Genomic DNA, 22,230 nt, shown 5'->3' on the forward strand with positions numbered 1-22,230 from the left:
TTTTGTTCTATCTCAAATTGGTTCTGGGAGGTACAGTTTCTTTTTGCACGATGCATTTCACCCAGAGGTATGGCTTTGATGGTATGTTTTGTATGGTCACTTTCCGCATGGAGTATGTTATTTGAAGCTGTAGGTTTTCGATGGGTTTTGGTGGATATGACTTGGCCTTTATCACCTTTTAATTCCAAATCTAGGAATATGATGTGTGAGGTATCATGATGGTAAGTGAATTTGAGGTTGCACTGGTTGTCATTGAGAGCTTCCACGAATTTAGGGATGATGTCAGTGTTCCCTTTCCAGATAATCAAAATGTCATCGATATATCTGCCGTACCATTCTATGCAGTTGCTGTATGTATTGTCGGAAGAAAAAATGTCGAATTGTTCCCACCATGACATCACCAAGTTGGCTACTGATGGGGAAAACTTGGCCCCCATTGACACGCCTTTAAGTTGTAAATAATATTTAGTATCAAATTGGAAATAGTTATTAGTTAACAGGAACATAAGTACTTCTAGAATAAAAGATTGAAATTTTTTTTCATAAGTACTATGTTTCGACAGATGGTAATCAAGAGCAGTATAGGCTATTTCATGTGGGATTGATGTGTATAGTGATACAACATCACATGTGAGCCAGGTAAAATTCTTTTCCCAGCATTTATTGTGTAATAAATTGAGAACATGTTTTGTGTCCTTTAAAAAGCCAGGTGTTTTTTGTGCTAGAGGCTGTAATAATGTATCCAGCCATTCTGACAGCCTTTCAAGGATTGATCCGATACCAGAGACAATTGGTCTCATTGGTGGAGGCACTGTTTGTTTGTGGATCTTTGGAAGCGCATGGATTATAGGAGTAATAGGTTGTTCGATGTAAATGAAAACTTTTTGTTTCTGGGTAATGAAACCTCCTTGTTGCCCATCATCAAGTAATTTTTTCATCTGATGTTTGATTGCATCGACCGGATTTCTAGCCAGGATTTTATAGGTGGTTTCGTCAGATAACATGTTGATGATTGATTGTTCGTAATCTTTCTTATACATCACCGTGACGTTGCCACCTTTGTCTGACATTTTTATAATTAAGCCAAAATAGTATCTTGTGCAAAATGAAGAAAAGGCACATTCAGATTTTTAGCTACAAATGCACTTTCATCCAGAAACATTAAACTGACCCACTCAACCATCTAATGCAGGTTCAAGTCTAAATGGAGGCTCATTCCCATACCGGGAGTCAAACCCGGGCCACCTAGGTGAGAACCAAGAATCCTAACCGCTAGACCATATGGGAGCAGATAAGGTTTCATGTATGTAATATAAAAAAAAAAATTAATAAAGTAAAAAGTCATTACTTGCTTTAATTTATCCATGTTGCGATGGGGTGAAAATGTCTGGTCTCGCTAGTGCAGTAGGTAGTGTGTCAGTCTTAGTTTGAACTTCAAATGGGGTACTTTTCTTTCCTATTTTCATGGCTTTTTTCTTCCACCAGACTTGAAGGCCACAGCTCTTTTACATTGAATGCCAAAACATTATCAATCAAAAATGAAGGAAAGCCAAATTGACGGAGAGGACAATGGTGCTTCTGACTTCCTTGACAACTTGGAGTGATAAGGGAGAGATGGGAATTATTCAAAACCTAAAGCCAAAATAGTATCTTGTGCAAAATGAAGAAAAGGCACATTCAGATTTTTGGCCACAAAAGCACTTTCATCCAGAAACATTAAACTGACCCACTCAACCATCGAATGCAGGTTCAAGTCTAAATGGAGGCTCATTCCCATACCAGGAGTCGAACCCGGGCCACCTGGGTGAGAACCAGGAATCCTAACCGCTAGACCATATGGGAGCAGATAAGGTTTTGTGTATGTAATATAAAAAAAAAAAAAAATAAAGTAAAAAGTAATTACTTGCTTTAATTTATCCATGTTGTGATGGGGTGAAAATGTCTGGTCTCACTAGTGCAGTAGGTAGGGTGTCAGTCTTAGTTTGAACTTCAAATGGGGTACATTTCTTTCCTATTTTCATGGCTTTTCTCTTCCACCAGACTTGAAGGCCACAGCTCTTTTACATTGAATGCCAAAACATTATCAATCAAAAATGAAGGAAAGCCAAATTGACGGAGAGGACAATGGTGCTTCTGACTTCCTTGACAACTTGGAGTGATAAGGGAGAGATGGTAATTATTCAAAACCTAAAGCCAAAATAGTATCTTGTGCAAAATGAAGAAAAGGCACATTCAGATTTTTAGCTACTAAAGCACTTTCATCCAGAAACATTAAACTGACCCACTCAACCATCTAATGCAGGTTCAAGTCTAAATGGAGGCTCATTCCCATACCGGGAGTCGAACCCGGGCCACAACCAGGAATCCTAACCGCTAGACCATATGGGAGCAGATAAGGTTTCGTGTATGTAATATAAAAAAAAAAATAATAAAGTAAAAAGTCATTACTTTCTTTAATTTATCCATGTTGCGATGGGGTGAAAATGTCTGGTCTCGCTAGTGCAGTAGGTAGTGTGTCAGTCTTAGTTTGAACTTCAAATGGGGTACTTTTCTTTCCTATTTTCATGGCTTTTTTCTTCCACCAGACTTGAAGGCCACAGCTCTTTTACATTGAATGCCAAAACATTATCAATCAAAAATGAAGGAAAGCCAAATTGACGGACAGGACAATGGTGCTTCTGACTTCCTTGACAACTTGGAGTGATAAGGGATAGATGGGAATTATTCAAAACCTAAAGCCAAAATGTGCAAAATGAAGAAAAGGCACATTCAGATTTTTGGCCACAAAAGCACTTTCATCCAGAAACATTAAACTGACCCACTCGACCATCGAATGCAGGTTCAAGTCTAAATGGAGGCTCATTCCCATACCGGGAGTCGAACCCGGGCCACCTGGGTGAGAACCAGGAATCCTAACCGCTAGACCATATGGGAGCAGATAAGGTTTCGTGTATGTAATATAAAAAAAAAAATTAATAAAGTAAAAAGTCATTACTTGCTTTAATTTATCCATGTTGCGATGGGGTGAAAATGTCTGGTCTCACTAGTGCAGTAGGTAGTGTGTCAGTCTTAGTTTGAACTTCAAATGGGGTACATTTCTTTCCTATTTTCATGGCTTTTCTCTTCCACCAGACTTGAAGGCCACAGCTCTTTTACATTGAATGCCAAAACATTATCAATCAAAAATGAAGGAAAGCCAAATTGACGGAGAGGACAATGGTGCTTCTGACTTCCTTGACAACTTGGAGTGATAAGGGAGAGATGGGAATTATTCAAAACCTAAAGCCAAAATAGTATCTTGTGCAAAATGAAGAAAAGGCACATTCAGATTTTTAGCTACAAAAGCACTTTCATCCAGAAACATTAAACTGACCCACTCAACCATCTAATGCAGGTTCAAGTCTAAATGGAGGCTCATTCCCATACCGGGAGTCGAACCCGGGCCACAACCAGGAATCCTAACCGCTAGACCATATGGGAGCAGATAAGGTTTCGTGTATGTAATATAAAAAAAAAAATTAATAAAGTAAAAAGTCATTACTTGCTTTAATTTATCCATGTTGCGATGGGGTGAAAATGTCTGGTCTCGCTAGTGCAGTAGGTAGTGTGTCAGTCTTAGTTTGAACTTCAAATGGGGTACTTTTCTTTCCTATTTTCATGGCTTTTTTCTTCCACCAGACTTGAAGGCCACAGCTCTTTTACATTGAATGCCAAAACATTATCAATCAAAAATGAAGGAAAGCCAAATTGACGGACAGGACAATGGTGCTTCTGACTTCCTTGACAACTTGGAGTGATAAGGGAGAGATGGGAATTATTCAAAACCTAAAGCCAAAATAGTATCTTGTGCAAAATGAAGAAAAGGCACATTCAGATTTTTGGCCACAAAAGCACTTTCATCCAGAAACATTAAACTGACCCACTCAACCATCGAATGCAGATTCAAGTCTAAATGGAGGCTCATTCCCATACCAGGAGTCGAACCCGGGCCACCTGGGTGAGAACCAGGAATCCTAACCGCTAGACCATATGGGAGCAGATAAGGTTTTGTGTATGTAATATAAAAAAAAATAAAAAAAAATAAAGTAAAAAGTAATTACTTGCTTTAATTTATCCATGTTGCGATGGGGTGAAAATGTCTGGTCTCACTAGTGCAGTAGGTAGTGTGTCAGTCTTAGTTTGAACTTCAAATGGGGTACATTTCTTTCCTATTTTCATGGCTTTTCTCTTCCACCAGACTTGAAGGCCACAGCTCTTTTACATTGAATGCCAAAACATTATCAATCAAAAATGAAGGAAAGCCAAATTGACGGAGAGGACAATGGTGCTTCTGACTTCCTTGACAACTTGGAGTGATAAGGGAGAGATGGTAATTATTCAAAACCTAAAGCCAAAATAGTATCTTGTGCAAAATGAAGAAAAGGCACATTCAGATTTTTGGCCACAAAAGCACTTTCATCCAGAAACATTAAACTGACCCACTCAACCATCGAATGCAGGTTCAAGTCTAAATGGAGGCTCATTCCCATACCAGGAGTCGAACCCGGGCCACCTGGGTGAGAACCAGGAATCCTAACCGCTAGACCATATGGGAGCAGATAAGGTTTTGTGTATGTAATATAAAAAAAAAAAAAAATAAAGTAAAAAGTAATTACTTGCTTTAATTTATCCATGTTGCGATGGGGTGAAAATGTCTGGTCTCACTAGTGCAGTAGGTAGTGTGTCAGTCTTAGTTTGAACTTCAAATGGGGTACATTTCTTTCCTATTTTCATGGCTTTTCTCTTCCACCAGACTTGAAGGCCACAGCTCTTTTACATTGAATGCCAAAACATTATCAATCAAAAATGAAGGAAAGCCAAATTGACGGAGAGGACAATGGTGCTTCTGACTTCCTTGACAACTTGGAGTGATAAGGGAGAGATGGTAATTATTCAAAACCTAAAGCCAAAATAGTATCTTGTGCAAAATGAAGAAAAGGCACATTCAGATTTTTAGCTACTAAAGCACTTTCATCCAGAAACATTAAACTGACCCACTCAACCATCTAATGCAGGTTCAAGTCTAAATGGAGGCTCATTCCCATACCGGGAGTCGAACCCGGGCCACAACCAGGAATCCTAACCGCTAGACCATATGGGAGCAGATAAGGTTTCGTGTATGTAATATAAAAAAAAAAATAATAAAGTAAAAAGTCATTACTTTCTTTAATTTATCCATGTTGCGATGGGGTGAAAATGTCTGGTCTCGCTAGTGCAGTAGGTAGTGTGTCAGTCTTAGTTTGAACTTCAAATGGGGTACTTTTCTTTCCTATTTTCATGGCTTTTTTCTTCCACCAGACTTGAAGGCCACAGCTCTTTTACATTGAATGCCAAAACATTATCAATCAAAAATGAAGGAAAGCCAAATTGACGGACAGGACAATGGTGCTTCTGACTTCCTTGACAACTTGGAGTGATAAGGGATAGATGGGAATTATTCAAAACCTAAAGCCAAAATGTGCAAAATGAAGAAAAGGCACATTCAGATTTTTGGCCACAAAAGCACTTTCATCCAGAAACATTAAACTGACCCACTCGACCATCGAATGCAGGTTCAAGTCTAAATGGAGGCTCATTCCCATACCGGGAGTCGAACCCGGGCCACCTGGGTGAGAACCAGGAATCCTAACCGCTAGACCATATGGGAGCAGATAAGGTTTCGTGTATGTAATATAAAAAAAAAAATTAATAAAGTAAAAAGTCATTACTTGCTTTAATTTATCCATGTTGCGATGGGGTGAAAATGTCTGGTCTCGCTAGTGCAGTAGGTAGTGTGTCAGTCTTAGTTTGAACTTCAAATGGGGTACTTTTCTTTCCTATTTTCATGGCTTTTTTCTTCCACCAGACTTGAAGGCCACAGCTCTTTTACATTGAATGCCAAAACATTATCAATCAAAAATGAAGGAAAGCCAAATTGACGGAGAGGACAATGGTGCTTCTGACTTCCTTGACAACTTGGAGTGATAAGGGAGAGATGGGAATTATTCAAAACCTAAAGCCAAAATAGTATCTTGTGCAAAATGAAGAAAAGGCACATTCAGATTTTTAGCTACAAAAGCACTTTCATCCAGAAACATTAAACTGACCCACTCAACCATCTAATGCAGGTTCAAGTCTAAATGGAGGCTCATTCCCATACCGGGAGTCGAAACCGGGCCACCTGGGTGAGAACCAGGAATCCTAACCGCTAGACCATATGGGAGCAGATAAGGTTTTGTGTATGTAATATAAAAAAAAAATTAATAAAGTAAAAAGTCATTACTTTCTTTAATTTATCCATGTTGCGATGGGGTGAAAATGTCTGGTCTCGCTAGTGCAGTAGGTAGTGTGTCAGTCTTAGTTTGAACTTCAAATGGGGTACTTTTCTTTCCTATTTTCATGGCTTTTTTCTTCCACCAGACTTGAAGGCCACAGCTCTTTTACATTGAATGCCAAAACATTATCAATCAAAAATGAAGGAAAGCCAAATTGACGGACAGGACAATGGTGCTTCTGACTTCCTTGACAACTTGGAGTGATAAGGGAGAGATGGGAATTATTCAAAACCTAAAAGCCAAAATGTGCAAAATGAAGAAAAGGCACATTCAGATTTTTGGCCACAAAAGCACTTTCATCCAGAAACATTAAACTGTCCCACTCGACCATCGAATGCAGGTTCAAGTCTAAATGGAGGCTCATTCCCATACCGGGAGTCGAACCCGGGCCACCTGGGTGAGAACCAGGAATCCTAACCGCTAGACCATATGGGAGCAGATAAGGTTTTGTGTATGTGATATAAAAAAAAAAAAAAATAAAGTAAAAAGTAATTACTTGCTTTAATTTATCCATGTTGCGATGGGGTGAAAATGTCTGGTCTCACTAGTGCAGTAGGTAGTGTGTCAGTCTTAGTTTGAACTTCAAATGGGGTACATTTCTTTCCTATTTTCATGGCTTTTCTCTTCCACCAGACTTGAAGGCCACAGCTCTTTTACATTGAATGCCAAAACATTATTAATCAAAAATGAAGGAAAGCCAAATTGACGGAGAGGACAATGGTGCTTCTGACTTCCTTGACAACTTGGAGTGATAAGGGAGAGATGGGAATTATTCAAAACCTTAAGCCAAAATAGTATCTTGTGCAAAATGAAGAAAAGGCACATTCAGATTTTTAGCTACAAAAGCACTTTCATCCAGAAACATTAAACTGACCCACTCAACCATCTAATGCAGGTTCAAGTCTAAATGGAGGCTCATTCCCATACCGGGAGTCGAACCCTGGCCACCTGGGTGAGAACCAGGAATCCTAACCGCTAGACCATATGGGAGCAGATAAGGTTTTGTGTATGTAATATTAAAAAAAAAATTAATAAAGTAAAAAGTAATTACTTGCTTTAATTTATCCATGTTGCGATGGGGTGAAAATGTCTGGTCTCGCTAGTGCAGTAGATAGTGTGTCAGTCTTAGTTTGAACTTCAAATGGGGTACATTTCTTTCCTATTTTCATGGCTTTTCTCTTCCACCAGACTTGAAGGCCACAGCTCTTTTACATTGAATGCCAAAACATTATCAATCAAAAATGAAGGAAAGCCAAATTGACGGAGAGGACAATGGTGATTCTGACTTCCTTGACAACTTGGAGTGATAAGGGAGAGATGGGAATTATTCAAAACCTAAAGCCAAAATGTGCAAAATGAAGAAAAGGCACATTCAGATTTTTGGCCACAAAAGCACTTTCATCCAGAAACATTAAACTGACCCACTCGACCATCGAATGCAGGTTCAAGTCTAAATGGAGGCTCATTCCCATACCGGGAGTCAAACCCGGGCCACCTGGGTGAGAACCAGGCATCCTAACCGCTAGACCATATGGGAGCAGATAAGGTTATGTGTATGTAATATTAAAAAAAAAAAAAAAATAAAGTAAAAAGTAATTAATTGCTTTAATTTATCCATGTTGCGATGGGGTGAAAATGTCTGGTCTCACTAGTGCAGTAGGTAGTGTGTCAGTCTTAGTTTGAACTTCAAATGGGGTACATTTCTTTCCTATTTTCATGGCTTTTCTCTTCCACCAGACTTGAAGGCCACAGCTCTTTTACATTGAATGCCAAAACATTATCAATCAAAAATGAAGGAAAGCCAAATTGACGGAGAGGACAATGGTGCTTCTGACTTCCTTGACAACTTGGAGTGATAAGGGAGAGATGGGAATTATTCAAAACTTAAAGCCAAAATAGTATCTTGTGCAAAATGAAGAAAAGGCACATTCAGATTTTTAGCTACAAAAGCACTTTCATCCAGAAACATTAAACTGACCCACTCGACCATCGAATGCAGGTTCAAGTCTAAATGGAGGCTCATTCCCATACCGGGAGTCGAACACGGGCCACCTGGGTGAGAACCAGGAATCCTAACCGCTAGACCATATGGGAGCAGATAAGGTTTTGTGTATGTAATATAAAAAAAATAAAAAATAAAGTAAAAAGTAATTACTTGCTTTAATTTATCCATGTTGCGATGGGGTGAAAATGTCTGGTCTCACTAGTGCAGTAGGTAGTGTGTCAGTCTTAGTTTGAACTTCAAATGGGGTACATTTCTTTCCTATTTTCATGGCTTTTCTCTTCCACCAGACTTGAAGGCCACAGCTCTTTTACATTGAATGCCAAAACATTATCAATCAAAAATGAAGGAAAGCCAAATTGACGGAGAGGACAATGGTGCTTCTGACTTCCTTGACAACTTGGAGTGATAAGGGAGAGATGGGAATTATTCAAAACCTTAAGCCAAAATAGTATCTTGTGCAAAATGAAGAAAAGGCACATTCAGATTTTTAGCTACAAAAGCACTTTCATCCAGAAACATTAAACTGACCCACTCAACCATCTAATGCAGGTTCAAGTCTAAATGGAGGCTCATTCCCATACCGGGAGTCGAACCCTGGCCACCTGGGTGAGAACCAGGAATCCTAACCGCTAGACCATATGGGAGCAGATAAGGTTTTGTGTATGTAATATTAAAAAAAAAATTAATAAAGTAAAAAGTAATTACTTGCTTTAATTTATCCATGTTGCGATGGGGTGAAAATGTCTGGTCTCGCTAGTGCAGTAGATAGTGTGTCAGTCTTAGTTTGAACTTCAAATGGGGTACATTTCTTTCCTATTTTCATGGCTTTTCTCTTCCACCAGACTTGAAGGCCACAGCTCTTTTACATTGAATGCCAAAACATTATCAATCAAAAATGAAGGAAAGCCAAATTGACGGAGAGGACAATGGTGATTCTGACTTCCTTGACAACTTGGAGTGATAAGGGAGAGATGGGAATTATTCAAAACCTAAAGCCAAAATGTGCAAAATGAAGAAAAGGCACATTCAGATTTTTGGCCACAAAAGCACTTTCATCCAGAAACATTAAACTGACCCACTCGACCATCGAATGCAGGTTCAAGTCTAAATGGAGGCTCATTCCCATACCGGGAGTCAAACCCGGGCCACCTGGGTGAGAACCAGGCATCCTAACCGCTAGACCATATGGGAGCAGATAAGGTTATGTGTATGTAATATTAAAAAAAAAAAAAAAATAAAGTAAAAAGTAATTAATTGATTTAATTTATCCATGTTGCGATGGGGTGAAAATGTCTGGTCTCACTAGTGCAGTAGGTAGTGTGTCAGTCTTAGTTTGAACTTCAAATGGGGTACATTTCTTTCCTATTTTCATGGCTTTTCTCTTCCACCAGACTTGAAGGCCACAGCTCTTTTACATTGAATGCCAAAACATTATCAATCAAAAATGAAGGAAAGCCAAATTGACGGAGAGGACAATGGTGCTTCTGACTTCCTTGACAACTTGGAGTGATAAGGGAGAGATGGGAATTATTCAAAACTTAAAGCCAAAATAGTATCTTGTGCAAAATGAAGAAAAGGCACATTCAGATTTTTAGCTACAAAAGCACTTTCATCCAGAAACATTAAACTGACCCACTCGACCATCGAATGCAGGTTCAAGTCTAAATGGAGGCTCATTCCCATACCGGGAGTCGAACACGGGCCACCTGGGTGAGAACCAGGAATCCTAACCGCTAGACCATATGGGAGCAGATAAGGTTTTGTGTATGTAATATAAAAAAAATAAAAAATAAAGTAAAAAGTAATTACTTGCTTTAATTTATCCATGTTGCGATGGGGTGAAAATGTCTGGTCTCACTAGTGCAGTAGGTAGTGTGTCAGTCTTAGTTTGAACTTCAAATGGGGTACATTTCTTTCCTATTTTCATGGCTTTTCTCTTCCACCAGACTTGAAGGCCACAGCTCTTTTACATTGAATGCCAAAACATTATCAATCAAAAATGAAGGAAAGCCAAATTGACGGAGAGGACAATGGTGCTTCTGACTTCCTTGACAACTTGGAGTGATAAGGGAGAGATGGGAATTATTCAAAACCTAAAGCCAAAATAGTATCTTGTGCAAAATGAAGAAAAGGCACATTCAGATTTTTAGCTACAAAAGCACTTTCATCCAGAAACATTAAACTCACCCACTCAACCATCGAATGCAGGTTCAAGTCTAAATGGAGGCTCATTCCCATACCGGGAGTCAAACGCGGGCCACCTGGGTGAGAACTAGGAATCCTAACCGCTAGACCATATGGGAGCAGATAAGGTTTCGTGTATGTAATATAAAAAAAAAAATTATTAAAGTAAAAAGTCATTACTTGCTTTAATTTATCCATGTTGCGATGGGGTGAAAATGTCTGGTCTCGCTAGTGCAGTAGGTAGTGTGTCAGTCTTAGTTTGAACTTCAAATGGGGTACTTTTCTTTCCTATTTTCATGGCTTTTTTCTTCCAACAGACTTGAAGGCCACAGCTCTTTTACATTGAATGCCAAAACATTATCAATCAAAAATGAAGGAAAGCCAAATTGAGGACAGGAAAATGGTGCTTCTGACTTCCTTGACAACTTGGAGTGATAAGGGAGAGATGGTAATTATTCAAAACCTAAAGCCAAAATAGTATCTTGTGCAAAATGAAGAAAAGGCACATTCAGATTTTTGGCCACAAAAGCACTTTCATCCAGAAACATTAAACTGACCCACTCGACCATCGAATGCAGGTTCAAGTCTAAATGGAGGCTCATTCCCATACCGGGAGTCAAACCCGGGCCACCTGGGTGAGAACCAGGAATCCTAACCGCTAGACCATATGGGAGCAGATAAGGTTTTGTGTATGTAATATAAAAAAAAAAAAAAATAAAGTAAAAAGTAATTACTTGCTTTAATTTATCCATGTTGCGATGGGGTGAAAATGTCTGGTCTCACTAGTGCAGTAGGTAGTGTGTCAGTCTTAGTTTGAACTTCAAATGGGGTACATTTCTTTCCTATTTTCATGGCTTTTCTCTTCCACCAGACTTGAAGGCCACAGCTCTTTTACATTGAATGCCAAAACATTATCAATCAAAAATGAAGGAAAGCCAAATTGACGGAGAGGACAATGGTGCTTCTGACTTCCTTGACAACTTGGAGTGATAAGGGAGAGATGGTAATTATTCAAAACCTAAAGCCAAAATAGTATCTTGTGCAAAATGAAGAAAAGGCACATTCAGATTTTTAGCTACAAAAGCACTTTCATCCAGAAACATTAAACTCACCCACTCAACCATCGAATGCAGGTTCAAGTCTAAATGGAGGCTCATTCCCATACCGGGAGTCGAACGCGGGCCACCTGGGTGAGAACCAGGAATCCTAACCGCTAGACCATATGGGAGCAGATAAGGTTTCGTGTATGTAATATAAAAAAAAAAAATTATTAAAGTAAAAAGTCATTACTTGCTTTAATTTATCCATGTTGCGATGGGGTGAAAATGTCTGGTCTCGCTAGTGCAGTAGGTAGTGTGTCAGTCTTAGTTTGAACTTCAAATGGGGTACTTTTCTTTCCTATTTTCATGGCTTTTCTCTTCCAACAGACTTGAAGGCCACAGCTCTTTTACATTGAATGCCAAAACATTATCAATCAAAAATGAAGGAAAGCCAAATTGAGGACAGGAAAATGGTGCTTCTGACTTCCTTGACAACTTGGAGTGATAAGGGAGAGATGGTAATTATTCAAAACCTAAAGCCAAAATAGTATCTTGTGCAAAATGAAGAAAAGGCACATTCAGATTTTTGGCCACAAAAGCACTTTCATCCAGAAACATTAAACTGACCCACTCGACAATCGAATGCAGGTTCAAGTCTAAATAGAGGCTCATTCCCATACCGGGAGTCAAACCCGGGCCACCTGGGTGAGAACCAGGAATCCTAACCGCTAGACCATATGGGAGCAGATAAGGTTTTGTGTATGTAATATAAAAAAAAAAAAAAATAAAGTAAAAAGTAATTACTTGCTTTAATTTATCCATGTTGCGATGGGGTGAAAATGTCTGGTCTCACTAGTGCAGTAGGTAGTGTGTCAGTCTTAGTTTGAACTTCAAATGGGGTACATTTCTTTCCTATTTTCATGGCTTTTCTCTTCCACCAGACTTGAAGGCCACAGCTCTTTCACATTGAATGCCAAAACATTATCAATCAAAAATGAAGGAAAGCCAAATTGACGGAGAGGACAATGGTGCTTCTGACTTCCTTGACAACTTGGAGTGATAAGGGAGAGATGGTAATTATTCAAAACCTAAAGCCAAAATAGTATCTTGTGCAAAATGAAGAAAAGGCACATTCAGATTTTTAGCTACAAAAGCACTTTCATCCAGAAACATTAAACTGACCCACTCAACCATCGAATGCAGGTTCAAGTCTAAATGGAGGCTCATTCCTATACCGGGAGTTGAACACAGGCCACCTGGGTGAGAACCAGGAATCCTAACCGCTAGACCATATGGGAGCAGATAAGGTTTCGTGTATGTAATATAAAAAAAAAAATTAATAAAGTAAAAAGTCATTACTTGCTTTAATTTATCCATGTGGCGATGGGGTGAAAATGTCTGGTTTCACTAGTGCAGTAGGTAGTGTGTCAGTCTTAGTTTGAACTTCAAATGGGGTACATTTCTTTCCTATTTTCATGGCTTTTTTCTTCCACCAGACTTGAAGGCCACAGCTCTTTTACATTGAATGCCAAAACATTATCAATCAAAAATGAAGGAAAGCCAAATTGACGGACAGGACAATGGTGCTTCTGACTTCCTTGACAACTTGGAGTGATAAGGGAAAGATGGGAATTATAAAAAACCTAAAGCCAAAATAGTATCTTGTGCAAAATGAAGAAAAGGCACATTCAGATTTTTGGCCACAAAAGCACTTTCATCCAGAAACATTAAACTGACCCACTCGACCATCGAATGCAGGTTCAAGTCTAAATGGAGGCTCATTCCCATACCGGGAGTCGACCCCAGGCCACCTGGGTGAGAACCAGGAATCCTAACCGCTAGACCATATGGGAGCAGATAAGGTTTTGTGTATGTAATATAAAAAAAAAAAATAATAAAGTAAAAAGTAATTACTTGCTTTAATTTATCCATGTTGCGATGGGGTGAAAATGTCTGGTCTCACTAGTGCAGTAGGTAGGGTGTCAGTCTTAGTTTGAACTTCAAATGGGGTACTTTTCTTTCCTATTTTCATGGCTTTTTTCTTCCACCAGACTTGAAGGCCACAGCTCTTTTACATTGAATGCCAAAACATTATCAATCAAAAATGAAGGAAAGCCAAATTGACGGACAGGACAATGGTGCTTCTGACTTCCTTGACAACTTGGAGTGATAAGGGAGAGATGGGAATTATTCAAAACCTAAAGCCAAAATAGTATCTTGTGCAAAATGAAGAAAAGGCACATTCAGATTTTTGGCCACAAAAGCACTTTCATCCAGAAACATTAAACTGACGCACTCAACCATCGAATGCAGGTTCAAGTCTAAATGGAGGCTCATTCCCATACCGGGAGTCGAACCCGGGCCACCTGGGTGAGAACCAGGAATCCTAACCGCTAGACCATATGGGAGCAGATAAGGTTTTGTGTATGTAATATAAAAAAAATAAAAAATAAAGTAAAAAGTAATTACTTGCTTTAATTTATCCATGTTGCGATGGGGTGAAAATGTCTGGTCTCACTAGTGCAGTAGGTAGTGTGTCAGTCTTAGTTTGAACTTCAAATGGGGTACATTTCTTTCCTATTTTCATGGCTTTTCTCTTCCACCAGACTTGAAGGCCACAGCTCTTTTACATTGAATGCCAAAACATTATCAATCAAAAATGAAGGAAAGCCAAATTGACGGAGAGGACAATGGTGCTTCTGACTTCCTTGACAACTTGGAGTGATAAGGGAGAGATGGGAATTATTCAAAACCTTAAGCCAAAATAGTATCTTGTGCAAAATGAAGAAAAGGCACATTCAGATTTTTAGCTACAAAAGCACTTTCATCCAGAAACATTAAACTGACCCACTCAACCATCTAATGCAGGTTCAAGTCTAAATGGAGGCTCATTCCCATACCGGGAGTCGAACCCTGGCCACCTGGGTGAGAACCAGGAATCCTAACCGCTAGACCATATGGGAGCAGATAAGGTTTTGTGTATGTAATATTAAAAAAAAAATTAATAAAGTAAAAAGTAATTACTTGCTTTAATTTATCCATGTTGCGATGGGGTGAAAATGTCTGGTCTCGCTAGTGCAGTAGATAGTGTGTCAGTCTTAGTTTGAACTTCAAATGGGGTACATTTCTTTCCTATTTTCATGGCTTTTCTCTTCCACCAGACTTGAAGGCCACAGCTCTTTTACATTGAATGCCAAAACATTATCAATCAAAAATGAAGGAAAGCCAAATTGACGGAGAGGACAATGGTGATTCTGACTTCCTTGACAACTTGGAGTGATAAGGGAGAGATGGGAATTATTCAAAACCTAAAGCCAAAATGTGCAAAATGAAGAAAAGGCACATTCAGATTTTTGGCCACAAAAGCACTTTCATCCAGAAACATTAAACTGACCCACTCGACCATCGAATGCAGGTTCAAGTCTAAATGGAGGCTCATTCCCATACCGGGAGTCAAACCCGGGCCACCTGGGTGAGAACCAGGCATCCTAACCGCTAGACCATATGGGAGCAGATAAGGTTATGTGTATGTAATATTAAAAAAAAAAAAAAAATAAAGTAAAAAGTAATTAATTGATTTAATTTATCCATGTTGCGATGGGGTGAAAATGTCTGGTCTCACTAGTGCAGTAGGTAGTGTGTCAGTCTTAGTTTGAACTTCAAATGGGGTACATTTCTTTCCTATTTTCATGGCTTTTCTCTTCCACCAGACTTGAAGGCCACAGCTCTTTTACATTGAATGCCAAAACATTATCAATCAAAAATGAAGGAAAGCCAAATTGACGGAGAGGACAATGGTGCTTCTGACTTCCTTGACAACTTGGAGTGATAAGGGAGAGATGGGAATTATTCAAAACTTAAAGCCAAAATAGTATCTTGTGCAAAATGAAGAAAAGGCACATTCAGATTTTTAGCTACAAAAGCACTTTCATCCAGAAACATTAAACTGACCCACTCGACCATCGAATGCAGGTTCAAGTCTAAATGGAGGCTCATTCCCATACCGGGAGTCGAACACGGGCCACCTGGGTGAGAACCAGGAATCCTAACCGCTAGACCATATGGGAGCAGATAAGGTTTTGTGTATGTAATATAAAAAAAATAAAAAATAAAGTAAAAAGTAATTACTTGCTTTAATTTATCCATGTTGCGATGGGGTGAAAATGTCTGGTCTCACTAGTGCAGTAGGTAGTGTGTCAGTCTTAGTTTGAACTTCAAATGGGGTACATTTCTTTCCTATTTTCATGGCTTTTCTCTTCCACCAGACTTGAAGGCCACAGCTCTTTTACATTGAATGCCAAAACATTATCAATCAAAAATGAAGGAAAGCCAAATTGACGGAGAGGACAATGGTGCTTCTGACTTCCTTGACAACTTGGAGTGATAAGGGAGAGATGGGAATTATTCAAAACCTAAAGCCAAAATAGTATCTTGTGCAAAATGAAGAAAAGGCACATTCAGATTTTTAGCTACAAAAGCACTTTCATCCAGAAACATTAAACTCACCCACTCAACCATCGAATGCAGGTTCAAGTCTAAATGGAGGCTCATTCCCATACCGGGAGTCAAACGCGGGCCACCTGGGTGAGAACTAGGAATCCTAACCGCTAGACCATATGGGAGCAGATAAGGTTTCGTGTATGTAATATAAAAAAAAAAATTATTAAAGTAAAAAGTCATTACTTGCTTTAATTTATCCATGTTGCGATGGGGTGAAAATGTCTGGTCTCGCTAGTGCAGTAGGTAGTGTGTCAGTCTTAGTTTGAACTTCAAATGGGGTACTTTTCTTTCCTATTTTCATGGCTTTTTTCTTCCAACAGACTTGAAGGCCACAGCTCTTTTACATTGAATGCCAAAACATTATCAATCAAAAATGAAGGAAAGCCAAATTGAGGACAGGAAAATGGTGCTTCTGACTTCCTTGACAACTTGGAGTGATAAGGGAGAGATGGTAATTATTCAAAACCTAAAGCCAAAATAGTATCTTGTGCAAAATGAAGAAAAGGCACATTCAGATTTTTGGCCACAAAAGCACTTTCATCCAGAAACATTAAACTGACCCACTCGACCATCGAATGCAGGTTCAAGTCTAAATGGAGGCTCATTCCCATACCGGGAGTCAAACCCGGGCCACCTGGGTGAGAACCAGGAATCCTAACCGCTAGACCATATGGGAGCAGATAAGGTTTTGTGTATGTAATATAAAAAAAAAAAAAAATAAAGTAAAAAGTAATTACTTGCTTTAATTTATCCATGTTGCGATGGGGTGAAAATGTCTGGTCTCACTAGTGCAGTAGGTAGTGTGTCAGTCTTAGTTTGAACTTCAAATGGGGTACATTTCTTTCCTATTTTCATGGCTTTTCTCTTCCACCAGACTTGAAGGCCACAGCTCTTTTACATTGAATGCCAAAACATTATCAATCAAAAATGAAGGAAAGCCAAATTGACGGAGAGGACAATGGTGCTTCTGACTTCCTTGACAACTTGGAGTGATAAGGGAGAGATGGTAATTATTCAAAACCTAAAGCCAAAATAGTATCTTGTGCAAAATGAAGAAAAGGCACATTCAGATTTTTAGCTACAAAAGCACTTTCATCCAGAAACATTAAACTCACCCACTCAACCATCGAATGCAGGTTCAAGTCTAAATGGAGGCTCATTCCCATACCGGGAGTCGAACGCGGGCCACCTGGGTGAGAACCAGGAATCCTAACCGCTAGACCATATGGGAGCAGATAAGGTTTCGTGTATGTAATATAAAAAAAAAAAATTATTAAAGTAAAAAGTCATTACTTGCTTTAATTTATCCATGTTGCGATGGGGTGAAAATGTCTGGTCTCGCTAGTGCAGTAGGTAGTGTGTCAGTCTTAGTTTGAACTTCAAATGGGGTACTTTTCTTTCCTATTTTCATGGCTTTTCTCTTCCAACAGACTTGAAGGCCACAGCTCTTTTACATTGAATGCCAAAACATTATCAATCAAAAATGAAGGAAAGCCAAATTGAGGACAGGAAAATGGTGCTTCTGACTTCCTTGACAACTTGGAGTGATAAGGGAGAGATGGTAATTATTCAAAACCTAAAGCCAAAATAGTATCTTGTGCAAAATGAAGAAAAGGCACATTCAGATTTTTGGCCACAAAAGCACTTTCATCCAGAAACATTAAACTGACCCACTCGACAATCGAATGCAGGTTCAAGTCTAAATAGAGGCTCATTCCCATACCGGGAGTCAAACCCGGGCCACCTGGGTGAGAACCAGGAATCCTAACCGCTAGACCATATGGGAGCAGATAAGGTTTTGTGTATGTAATATAAAAAAAAAAAAAAATAAAGTAAAAAGTAATTACTTGCTTTAATTTATCCATGTTGCGATGGGGTGAAAATGTCTGGTCTCACTAGTGCAGTAGGTAGTGTGTCAGTCTTAGTTTGAACTTCAAATGGGGTACATTTCTTTCCTATTTTCATGGCTTTTCTCTTCCACCAGACTTGAAGGCCACAGCTCTTTCACATTGAATGCCAAAACATTATCAATCAAAAATGAAGGAAAGCCAAATTGACGGAGAGGACAATGGTGCTTCTGACTTCCTTGACAACTTGGAGTGATAAGGGAGAGATGGTAATTATTCAAAACCTAAAGCCAAAATAGTATCTTGTGCAAAATGAAGAAAAGGCACATTCAGATTTTTAGCTACAAAAGCACTTTCATCCAGAAACATTAAACTGACCCACTCAACCATCGAATGCAGGTTCAAGTCTAAATGGAGGCTCATTCCTATACCGGGAGTTGAACACAGGCCACCTGGGTGAGAACCAGGAATCCTAACCGCTAGACCATATGGGAGCAGATAAGGTTTCGTGTATGTAATATAAAAAAAAAAATTAATAAAGTAAAAAGTCATTACTTGCTTTAATTTATCCATGTGGCGATGGGGTGAAAATGTCTGGTTTCACTAGTGCAGTAGGTAGTGTGTCAGTCTTAGTTTGAACTTCAAATGGGGTACATTTCTTTCCTATTTTCATGGCTTTTTTCTTCCACCAGACTTGAAGGCCACAGCTCTTTTACATTGAATGCCAAAACATTATCAATCAAAAATGAAGGAAAGCCAAATTGACGGACAGGACAATGGTGCTTCTGACTTCCTTGACAACTTGGAGTGATAAGGGAAAGATGGGAATTATAAAAAACCTAAAGCCAAAATAGTATCTTGTGCAAAATGAAGAAAAGGCACATTCAGATTTTTGGCCACAAAAGCACTTTCATCCAGAAACATTAAACTGACCCACTCGACCATCGAATGCAGGTTCAAGTCTAAATGGAGGCTCATTCCCATACCGGGAGTCGACCCCAGGCCACCTGGGTGAGAACCAGGAATCCTAACCGCTAGACCATATGGGAGCAGATAAGGTTTTGTGTATGTAATATAAAAAAAAAAAATAATAAAGTAAAAAGTAATTACTTGCTTTAATTTATCCATGTTGCGATGGGGTGAAAATGTCTGGTCTCACTAGTGCAGTAGGTAGGGTGTCAGTCTTAGTTTGAACTTCAAATGGGGTACTTTTCTTTCCTATTTTCATGGCTTTTTTCTTCCACCAGACTTGAAGGCCACAGCTCTTTTACATTGAATGCCAAAACATTATCAATCAAAAATGAAGGAAAGCCAAATTGACGGACAGGACAATGGTGCTTCTGACTTCCTTGACAACTTGGAGTGATAAGGGAGAGATGGGAATTATTCAAAACCTAAAGCCAAAATAGTATCTTGTGCAAAATGAAGAAAAGGCACATTCAGATTTTTGGCCACAAAAGCACTTTCATCCAGAAACATTAAACTGACGCACTCAACCATCGAATGCAGGTTCAAGTCTAAATGGAGGCTCATTCCCATACCGGGAGTCGAACCCGGGCCACCTGGGTGAGAACCAGGAATCCTAACCGCTAGACCATATGGGAGCAGATAAGGTTTTGTGTATGTAATATAAAAAATAAAAAAAATAAAGTAAAAAGTCATTACTTGCTTTAATTTATCCATGTTGCGATGGGGTGAAAATGTCTGGTCTCACTAGTGCAGTAGGTAGTGTGTCAGTCTTAGTTTGAACTTCAAATGGGGTACATTTCTTTCCTATTTTCATGGCTTTTCTCTTCCACCAGACTTGAAGGCCACAGCTCTTTTACATTGAATGCCAAAACATTATCAATCAAAAATGAAGGAAAGCCAAATTGACGGAGAGGACAATGGTGCTTCTGACTTCCTTCACAACTTGGAGTGATAAGGGAGAGATGGTAATTATTCAAAACCTAAAGCCAAAATAGTATCTTGTGCAAAATGAAGAAAAGGCACATTCAGATTTTTAGCTACAAAAGCACTTTCATCCAAAAACATTAAACTGACCCACTCGACCATCGAATGCAGGTTCAAGTCTAAATGAAGGCTCATTCCCATACCGGGAGTCAAACCCGGGCCACCTGGGTGAGAACCAGGAATCCTAACCGCTAGACCATATGGGAGCAGATAAGGTTTCGTGTATGTAATATAAAAAAAAAAATTATTAAAGTAAAAAGTCATTACTTGCTTTAATTTATCCATGTTGCGATGGGGTGAAAATGTCTGGTCTCGCTAGTGCAGTAGGTAGTGTGTCAGTCTTAGTTTGAACTTCAAATGGGGTACTTTTCTTTCCTATTTTCATGGCTTTTTTCTTCCAACAGACTTGAAGGCCACAGCTCTTTTACATTGAATGCCAAAACATTATCAATCAAAAATGAAGGAAAGCCAAATTGACGGACAGGACAATGGTGCTTCTGACTTCCTTGACAACTTGGAGTGATAAGGGAGAGATGGTAATTATTCAAAACCTAAAGCCAAAATAGTATCTTGTGCAAAATGAAGAAAAGGCACATTCAGATCTTTGGCCACAAAAGCACTTTCATCCAAAAACATTAAACTGACCCACTCGACCATCGAATGCAGGTTCAAGTCTAAATGGAGGCTCATTCCCATACCGGGAGTCAAACCCGGGCCACCTGGGTGAGAACCAGGAATCCTAACCGCTAGACAATTTGGGAGCAGATAAGTTTTCGTGTATGTAATATAAAAAAAAAAAATAATAAAGTAAAAAGTAATTACTTGCTTTAATTTATCCATGTTGCGATGGGGTGAAAATGTCTTGTCTCACTAGTGCAGTAGGTAGTGTGTCAGTCTTAGTTTGAACTTCAAATGGGGTACATTTCTTTCCTATTTTCATGGCTTTTCTCTTCCACCAGACTTCAAGGCCACAGCTCTTTTACATTGAATGCCAAAACATTATCAATCAAAAATGAAGGAAAGCCAAATTGCCGGACAGGACAATGGTGCTTCTGACTTCCTTGACAACTTGGAGTGATAAGGGAGAGATGGGAATTATTCAAAACCTAAAGCCAAAATAGTATCTTGTGCAAAATGAAGAAAAGGCACATTCAGATTTTTAGCTACAAAAGCACTTTCATCCAGAAACATTAAACTGACCCACTCAACCATCTAATGCAGGTTCAAGTCTAAATGGAGGCTCATTCCCATACCGGGAGTCGAACCCGGGACACCTGGGTGAGAACCAGGAATCCTAACCGCTAGACCATATGGGAGCAGATAAGGTTTTGTGTATGTAATATAAAAAAAAAAATTAATAAAGTTAAAAGTCATTACTTGCTTTAATTTATCCATGTTGCGATGGGGTGAAAATGTCTGGTCTCGCTAGTGCAGTAGGTAGGGTGTCAGTCTTAGTTTGAACTTCAAATGGGGTACTTTTCTTTCCTATTTTCATGGCTTTTTTCTTCCACCAGACTTGAAGGCCACAGCTCTTTTACATTGAATGCCAAAACATTATCAATCAAAAATGAAGGAAAGCCAAATTGACGGACAGGACAATGGTGCTTCTGACTTCCTTGACAACTTGGAGTGATAAGGGAGAGATGGGAATTATTCAAAACCTAAAGCCAAAATAGTATCTTGTGCAAAATGAAGAAAAGGCACATTCAGATTTTTGGCCACAAAAGCACTTTCATCCAGAAAAATTAAACTGACCCACTCGACCATCGAATTCAGGTTCATGTCTAATTGGAGGCTCATTCCCATACCGGGAGTCGAAAGCAGGCCACCTGGGTGAGAACCAGGAATCCTAACCGCTAGACCATATGGGAGCAGATAAGGTTTTGTGTATGTAATATAAAAAAAATAAAAAATAAAGTAAAAAGTAATTACTTGCTTTAATTTATCCATGTTGCGATGGGGTGAAAATGTCTGGTCTCGCTAGTGCAGTAGGTAGGGTGTCAGTCTTAGTTTGAACTTCGAATTGGGGTACTTTTCTTTCCTATTTTCATGGCTTTTTTCTTCCACCAGACTTGAAGGCCACAGCTCTTTTACATTGAATGCCAAAACATTATCAATCAAAAATGAAGGAAAGCCAAATTGACGGACAGGACAATGGTGCTTCTGACTTCCTTGACAACTTGGAGTGATAAGGGAGAGATGGGAATTATTCAAAACCTAAAGCCAAAATAGTATCTTGTGCAAAATGAAGAAAAGGCACATTCAGATTTTTGGCCACAAAAGCACTTTCATCCAGAAACATTAAACTGACCCACTCGACCATCGAATGCAGGTTCAAGCCTAAATGG

General features: G+C 39.1%; 29 non-coding genes across 29 annotated transcripts; all 29 read right to left on the bottom strand.

The window, feature by feature from the left end:
• Positions 1 to 1,215: 1,215 nt before the first annotated feature.
• Positions 1,216 to 1,287, bottom strand: TRNAE-CUC (transfer RNA glutamic acid (anticodon CUC)). Its single transcript has one exon. It is a non-coding gene; the product is annotated as a tRNA-Glu (tRNA).
• Positions 1,288 to 1,770: 483 nt separating this feature from the next.
• On the bottom strand, positions 1,771 to 1,842 carry TRNAE-CUC (transfer RNA glutamic acid (anticodon CUC)). Its single transcript has one exon. It is a non-coding gene; the product is annotated as a tRNA-Glu (tRNA).
• Positions 1,843 to 2,862: 1,020 nt separating this feature from the next.
• On the bottom strand, positions 2,863 to 2,934 carry TRNAE-CUC (transfer RNA glutamic acid (anticodon CUC)). Its single transcript has one exon. It is a non-coding gene; the product is annotated as a tRNA-Glu (tRNA).
• Positions 2,935 to 3,963: 1,029 nt separating this feature from the next.
• TRNAE-CUC (transfer RNA glutamic acid (anticodon CUC)) lies at positions 3,964 to 4,035 on the bottom strand. Its single transcript has one exon. It is a non-coding gene; the product is annotated as a tRNA-Glu (tRNA).
• A 487-nt stretch (positions 4,036 to 4,522) lies between these two features.
• TRNAE-CUC (transfer RNA glutamic acid (anticodon CUC)) lies at positions 4,523 to 4,594 on the bottom strand. Its single transcript has one exon. It is a non-coding gene; the product is annotated as a tRNA-Glu (tRNA).
• Positions 4,595 to 5,614: 1,020 nt separating this feature from the next.
• On the bottom strand, positions 5,615 to 5,686 carry TRNAE-CUC (transfer RNA glutamic acid (anticodon CUC)). Its single transcript has one exon. It is a non-coding gene; the product is annotated as a tRNA-Glu (tRNA).
• A 483-nt stretch (positions 5,687 to 6,169) lies between these two features.
• On the bottom strand, positions 6,170 to 6,241 carry TRNAE-CUC (transfer RNA glutamic acid (anticodon CUC)). The gene has a single exon. It is a non-coding gene; the product is annotated as a tRNA-Glu (tRNA).
• A 475-nt stretch (positions 6,242 to 6,716) lies between these two features.
• Positions 6,717 to 6,788, bottom strand: TRNAE-CUC (transfer RNA glutamic acid (anticodon CUC)). The gene has a single exon. It is a non-coding gene; the product is annotated as a tRNA-Glu (tRNA).
• A 483-nt stretch (positions 6,789 to 7,271) lies between these two features.
• On the bottom strand, positions 7,272 to 7,343 carry TRNAE-CUC (transfer RNA glutamic acid (anticodon CUC)). The gene has a single exon. It is a non-coding gene; the product is annotated as a tRNA-Glu (tRNA).
• A 475-nt stretch (positions 7,344 to 7,818) lies between these two features.
• TRNAE-CUC (transfer RNA glutamic acid (anticodon CUC)) lies at positions 7,819 to 7,890 on the bottom strand. Its single transcript has one exon. It is a non-coding gene; the product is annotated as a tRNA-Glu (tRNA).
• Positions 7,891 to 8,375: 485 nt separating this feature from the next.
• TRNAE-CUC (transfer RNA glutamic acid (anticodon CUC)) lies at positions 8,376 to 8,447 on the bottom strand. The gene has a single exon. It is a non-coding gene; the product is annotated as a tRNA-Glu (tRNA).
• A 483-nt stretch (positions 8,448 to 8,930) lies between these two features.
• On the bottom strand, positions 8,931 to 9,002 carry TRNAE-CUC (transfer RNA glutamic acid (anticodon CUC)). Its single transcript has one exon. It is a non-coding gene; the product is annotated as a tRNA-Glu (tRNA).
• A 475-nt stretch (positions 9,003 to 9,477) lies between these two features.
• On the bottom strand, positions 9,478 to 9,549 carry TRNAE-CUC (transfer RNA glutamic acid (anticodon CUC)). The gene has a single exon. It is a non-coding gene; the product is annotated as a tRNA-Glu (tRNA).
• A 485-nt stretch (positions 9,550 to 10,034) lies between these two features.
• TRNAE-CUC (transfer RNA glutamic acid (anticodon CUC)) lies at positions 10,035 to 10,106 on the bottom strand. Its single transcript has one exon. It is a non-coding gene; the product is annotated as a tRNA-Glu (tRNA).
• Positions 10,107 to 11,143: 1,037 nt separating this feature from the next.
• Positions 11,144 to 11,215, bottom strand: TRNAE-CUC (transfer RNA glutamic acid (anticodon CUC)). Its single transcript has one exon. It is a non-coding gene; the product is annotated as a tRNA-Glu (tRNA).
• Positions 11,216 to 11,698: 483 nt separating this feature from the next.
• Positions 11,699 to 11,770, bottom strand: TRNAE-CUC (transfer RNA glutamic acid (anticodon CUC)). Its single transcript has one exon. It is a non-coding gene; the product is annotated as a tRNA-Glu (tRNA).
• A 483-nt stretch (positions 11,771 to 12,253) lies between these two features.
• On the bottom strand, positions 12,254 to 12,325 carry TRNAE-CUC (transfer RNA glutamic acid (anticodon CUC)). The gene has a single exon. It is a non-coding gene; the product is annotated as a tRNA-Glu (tRNA).
• A 1,038-nt stretch (positions 12,326 to 13,363) lies between these two features.
• Positions 13,364 to 13,435, bottom strand: TRNAE-CUC (transfer RNA glutamic acid (anticodon CUC)). Its single transcript has one exon. It is a non-coding gene; the product is annotated as a tRNA-Glu (tRNA).
• A 483-nt stretch (positions 13,436 to 13,918) lies between these two features.
• Positions 13,919 to 13,990, bottom strand: TRNAE-CUC (transfer RNA glutamic acid (anticodon CUC)). Its single transcript has one exon. It is a non-coding gene; the product is annotated as a tRNA-Glu (tRNA).
• A 483-nt stretch (positions 13,991 to 14,473) lies between these two features.
• TRNAE-CUC (transfer RNA glutamic acid (anticodon CUC)) lies at positions 14,474 to 14,545 on the bottom strand. The gene has a single exon. It is a non-coding gene; the product is annotated as a tRNA-Glu (tRNA).
• A 475-nt stretch (positions 14,546 to 15,020) lies between these two features.
• TRNAE-CUC (transfer RNA glutamic acid (anticodon CUC)) lies at positions 15,021 to 15,092 on the bottom strand. Its single transcript has one exon. It is a non-coding gene; the product is annotated as a tRNA-Glu (tRNA).
• Positions 15,093 to 15,577: 485 nt separating this feature from the next.
• On the bottom strand, positions 15,578 to 15,649 carry TRNAE-CUC (transfer RNA glutamic acid (anticodon CUC)). The gene has a single exon. It is a non-coding gene; the product is annotated as a tRNA-Glu (tRNA).
• A 1,037-nt stretch (positions 15,650 to 16,686) lies between these two features.
• On the bottom strand, positions 16,687 to 16,758 carry TRNAE-CUC (transfer RNA glutamic acid (anticodon CUC)). Its single transcript has one exon. It is a non-coding gene; the product is annotated as a tRNA-Glu (tRNA).
• Positions 16,759 to 17,241: 483 nt separating this feature from the next.
• On the bottom strand, positions 17,242 to 17,313 carry TRNAE-CUC (transfer RNA glutamic acid (anticodon CUC)). Its single transcript has one exon. It is a non-coding gene; the product is annotated as a tRNA-Glu (tRNA).
• A 483-nt stretch (positions 17,314 to 17,796) lies between these two features.
• On the bottom strand, positions 17,797 to 17,868 carry TRNAE-CUC (transfer RNA glutamic acid (anticodon CUC)). The gene has a single exon. It is a non-coding gene; the product is annotated as a tRNA-Glu (tRNA).
• Positions 17,869 to 18,906: 1,038 nt separating this feature from the next.
• TRNAE-CUC (transfer RNA glutamic acid (anticodon CUC)) lies at positions 18,907 to 18,978 on the bottom strand. The gene has a single exon. It is a non-coding gene; the product is annotated as a tRNA-Glu (tRNA).
• Positions 18,979 to 19,461: 483 nt separating this feature from the next.
• Positions 19,462 to 19,533, bottom strand: TRNAE-CUC (transfer RNA glutamic acid (anticodon CUC)). Its single transcript has one exon. It is a non-coding gene; the product is annotated as a tRNA-Glu (tRNA).
• A 483-nt stretch (positions 19,534 to 20,016) lies between these two features.
• Positions 20,017 to 20,088, bottom strand: TRNAE-CUC (transfer RNA glutamic acid (anticodon CUC)). Its single transcript has one exon. It is a non-coding gene; the product is annotated as a tRNA-Glu (tRNA).
• Positions 20,089 to 21,126: 1,038 nt separating this feature from the next.
• On the bottom strand, positions 21,127 to 21,198 carry TRNAE-CUC (transfer RNA glutamic acid (anticodon CUC)). Its single transcript has one exon. It is a non-coding gene; the product is annotated as a tRNA-Glu (tRNA).
• Between the last annotated feature and the right edge of the window lie 1,032 nt (positions 21,199 to 22,230).

This window comes from Rhinoderma darwinii, chromosome 3 (assembly GCF_050947455.1).
Source record: "Rhinoderma darwinii isolate aRhiDar2 chromosome 3, aRhiDar2.hap1, whole genome shotgun sequence".
Taxonomy (NCBI): Eukaryota; Metazoa; Chordata; class Amphibia; order Anura; family Rhinodermatidae; genus Rhinoderma; species Rhinoderma darwinii.